The sequence below is a fragment of the Cupressus sempervirens genome, chromosome 2 (assembly GCF_028749045.1).
Source record: "Cupressus sempervirens isolate cs-2001-9-10 chromosome 2, ASM2874904v1, whole genome shotgun sequence".
NCBI lineage: Eukaryota > Viridiplantae > Streptophyta > Pinopsida > Cupressales > Cupressaceae > Cupressus > Cupressus sempervirens.
This window is the reverse complement of record NC_143119.1, coordinates 219,357,654-219,362,452: the sequence shown is the minus strand read 5'-3', so window position 1 is coordinate 219,362,452 and position 4,799 is coordinate 219,357,654. Positions and strand designations below refer to the sequence as shown.

Here is a 4,799-nt window from a genome sequence, read left to right as displayed (position 1 = left end):
TCACTAAGTGGCTATTAAAATAAAATACTTAGAAGTTTGTCTAGTGTGATTTTTAGTAGGTCTCTCTAACCAAGTGAAGAGCAGAACATTTATTAATTTTCTATGACATGGTTAGTCTCTTCTAATGCTAACTTGGTGTGTGGCGCAATGTGAGACATTTTTCCTTCTTACACTTGGTTTCATTAATCTTTCTCTTTCAATGTACATTTGTAGATCATCTATCTCTTGCTTTCTTGCATTTGAACAATGACAATGCCCTTTGTTAAGGGCATTTAGTAAATAATTGAAGTACTTGTAGAGTTTGAAGAGTTTATCACTAGAGTTGTACACATAGACTTATTGGGCTTCCTTGTTTTAAGATATTGTACATCTACTATATATCAATAGGTCATCCCTTGAGGTACTTCTAGGTTTTGGGAACTCTTTGTTTCAACAACTTATTGTGCCTACCAAGATTCACCTTGAATAATGCATGCAAAACTTATCATGTAGATATAATGTTGCTATTTTGATTCAAAGTATATGGCCGATGAATATTACAAAATAAAAATCTTGTCTAAGTTTTTGTCATTTATGCAGTTGAGTTGATTCTCATTTGAAAGTAGGCCAGCTTGTTCTTATGGTTACGCAATCATGAGATTTGAAAGATTTATGTGTGATAATTTATATGCACAAAATGGATTTTTTGAGAAGACTACACAAATTCAAGTGAATGCAATAAGAAGATATAAAGTCAATCCACACGATCTTAGGTTTTGCCGAAGCAAGGAAGTTAGTATTGGGTGGGAAACATATTATTTTCATCTCTAGCTTACCTATTTTTGGAAAACTTACTAATAGATTTGATTGCATTAATTAATACTATCCTATGTGTTTCAACATTCATTAAATGACATTTGATGACCTTTATTGATTTTTTGCATATTGCTATAAGAAGGTATATGTTAATACACCCAACCTTTACCAAGATGCTCTTAGCTCGTACCAAAATGAGGCTGTTAGAATCAGGTATGGAAAAAGGTTATTTTGCCTATTTTTTATAAACTTTTCTTAGACAATTGTCATAATTTTTGTTGCATTAATTAGTACCTTTCTCAATGTTTCAACAGTCATTAAATGACATTTGATTGCCTTTATTGATTTTTTTTTGTATTTGCATTCTACAATATTCATCTCCTTGCTTAAGAAGCATATACCTTACATTACGAGATCTAGATGAGACCTCAAGAGGCATTTACATCAATATGAAAGGTGATTCTTTTTTTAAATTTTTTACTATGTGGATATCATTACACAAATCAATCTTGAAGTAAAAATACAACAATACTTAAGACCTCTACTTTTCATATTTTCATAGGTCCACGATAACATTTATAGTTTAAAACATTCTATATAAGAAATGAAATCTCTCTTGCATTGACATTTACCAAATGGATAATTTGTAAATAAGAAATTGTTTCAATTTATGTCAAATTACTATATGTCAAATTACTATTCTTCCCTCCTTATACATTTGCCAAATGAAGCTTGACCGGCATTAACAAATAGAAATAGAAACACATAATATATCTCATGTTGAACAAAGTATTCCTAACTCATGAAAGCTTGGCAACCAACCATGACAATTATTGAAGGATCATATCAGAATATATTATACTTAAAATTAACTTAACACACTCTCTTGCTTTCCCATCTTGAACAGCTGCAGCTCAGCTCTTCTTGTGAGTTCTTTTTCCAAAGGAGCAAGTCTGATCAATTTGTGAGGCTCCCGGAAACACTTTGAAGTTGAAATCTAAAGATGTGAAGTAAAAACGTCACAGGAAGAAGGGATTTTGCAGATGTATCTTGAACATGAATGATATGTAGAGCCAAGTAGAATCGAAGAGGTAATGGGTTTAGTAAGATGAAGCAGAAGCAGATCAACTGCTTCTTTTCCCTCAAATCTATACAACAAAATAAGCATATTCAGTATTCCTCAGCTGCTGCACAATCCCATCAAGTTGAATCGGGCAACTCGAATAATGTATTAACTAATAGCACGCAGGGGAGAATTGAAGTGGACTTTTGTACAAGCAGGAAAGCTCTTGAAGAAGGGAGAAGTCTGCACGCTGCCATTGTTAAAGCAGGTTTCGAGTTGGACATCATTTGGCAAAACCATATTATCAACGTGTATAACAAATGCAGCAGAATAGGAGATGCACGCAAAGTGTTTGACAGAATGCCTGAGAAAAATTTGGTGTCTTGGTCAGCAATGGTTACAGGATATACTCAGAATGGATGTAATGAGGAAGCTGTAAAGGCGTTTCGTGAAATGAAGCGAGAGGGTATAAATCCAAGTGAGTTCGCTTACGCGAGCGTTAGTAAGGCATGCGCAAGTCTTGCAATTGCTGAAGAGGGTGATGAAATTCATGCTCAAGCGATCAAAACTGGATATAACTTGAATGTATTTGTGGGTAGTGCACTTGTTGACATGTATGCTAAATGTGGAATCATGGAGAATGCAAGAAAGCTGTTTGATAGAATGCCTCAACGAAATGTTGTTTCGTGGACGGGGGTAATTGCTGGATATATGCAAGCCAGAAATGAGACAGAGGTGCTGAGCCTATTTTCGCAAATGCAGCAGGGTGGAACGAAGCCAAACCATTTTACAAGCTCTTGTGTTCTTAGTGCTTGTGCCGACCTACAAGCTTTGGAACAGGGAAAACAGGTACACAGTGATGTTATAAAATCTGGACTAGTGTTGGATATTTTTGTTGGGAACTCTCTTATTGACATGTATTCAAAATGCACTAGGTTAGAAGATGCACGGCAAGTATTCGAGCTGATGTCTGAACAAGATGCCATCTCGTGGAATGCAATGCTTTCTGCCTATTCTCAGAACAATCAAGGGGAGGAAGCCATGAAAATGTTTCAAAGGATGCAGCGGGCAATAGTGAAGCAAGACGGAATCAGATTTTCTGCTGTTCTGGGGGCTTGTGCGAGTTTAGCAGCTTTGGGATATGGCAAGCAAATTCATTCCCTTGTCGTTAAAAGTGGCTTTGAATCAGACCTGTATGCTGGGAACGCCCTTGTTGACATGTATGCAAAATGTGGGGAAGTAGAAGATGCATGCCAAGTATTTAACATAATGCAAGAACATGACGTGGTCTCATGGAATGCAGTCATTTTAGGATGTGCACAGCATGGGCACGGGAAGAAAGCAATTCAACTTTTTGGACAAATGCAAGAAGCGGGCATCAAGCCGGATCATGTGACCTTTATCTCAGTGCTTTCTGCATGTAATCATTCAGGCCTAGTGGATGAAGGTCGTCGTTACTTTAACTCCATGACTAAACAATATGGCATTGCACGAAGAATAGAGCACTATGCTTGCATGGTCGATCTTCTTGGCAGAGCAAGGCACTTAGATGAAGCCTACAATCTGATAGTCTCAATGCCCTTTGAAGCCGATAGTCGCATGTGGGGACATTTGATTGGAGCTTGCAGAATCCACAGAAATATAGAGCTTGGAATAATTGCTGCAGAATGTCTATTACAATTGGAGCCACAGAATGCTGGTATACGTGTGTTGCTTTCGAACATATATGCTGAAGCTGGCAGGTGGGATGATGTAAGAAAAGTGCGAAAAATGATGAAAGACACAAAGGTTGTAAAGGAACCAGGACAAAGCTGGATTGAGATCAAGGAATCAGTGCATGTATTCTATGCAGAAGACCAATCATTCTTGCAAACAGAAAAAAATAATACAATGTTGAAGAGATTTTTGGACAGATAAGGACAGAGGGCTATGATCCAGACACAGATTTGATCTAAGAAAAGAAGTTTAAAAGAGGTAAAATGTGCAAACAGCGAAGTATATGACAGGATTCTCATTGCTTAAATGTATGAAGATGATGTTTAAACTTATCTGATATGCTCCGGTCTAAGATTGAGAAGCCTGATTTCTAATGGGGTTCTCCATTCTAAGGATGTTATACACAGTTGTATGTTATTGAATTGGCCCACATTCTGTTACTTGTGATTTCAGTTGTCATCTTGAAGAATTTGCAGGACAGTGATCAAATTTCCAGGGTGGCCTTAACTCGTGACTGACCATTCAATCCTTGCCACAAAAACTCTGTTTTGCATTTTTAAAGTCACCTCCCTTTTCAAAGTGGAATTAGAGTTTATACTTTTGCTGGCCAGAAACCCTTTTAAAGGGCATTGTATGATATAAGTTTAACCCATGTGCAAAACATTTGTGGAGGTCCAAAATTCTACGGAATCCTTGTTGATTCATTAAAATATGAAGCAGTTGCAGGTTTCAGTGATTAATATCCGTAGGATCTGCAGGTTTCTGTAAAATCGAATTGGATTTTTTTCGCAGTTTGTTCTATTGACAAATCAATTTTTGGTTCAGATTTGGTATTACTTCAGTCTGTTCATGTTGTATTTTAAAATCTTCATCTTTCCAGATAGCATCTAAATAGGCCGATTCTTCTTCTTGATGAGGTCATGTATGATTGTCCTAATTTTCAATTTCATTTTGGCACATTGATAAAATTAATTTAGGTTTAAAAATGGATTTTGCCTCTTCGTTGAGCTTAGGTAGCATTCTTTATCTTGGACACATGGTCCCAATCTCATCCTTCTTATGAACCATAAGCATTGGGATGGGACAAATTATATTCGCCTCCAACATCTCCTATTCCAATTTATTGATCCCATTTTTAGCATTTGATGAATTATATTTGCAGGCGGTTCCCAAGTAGGACTTGAATGGCATGATCAGGATCTCTTTATTCTTGTAACTTAGCCCA

At 36.6% G+C, this 4,799-nt stretch overlaps 1 pseudogene; it reads left to right on the top strand.

Moving 5' to 3' along the window:
• Positions 1-1,673: 1,673 nt before the first annotated feature.
• Positions 1,674-4,410, top strand: LOC149571838 (pentatricopeptide repeat-containing protein At2g13600 pseudogene; annotated as a pseudogene).
• The last annotated feature ends 389 nt before the right edge of the window (positions 4,411-4,799 follow it).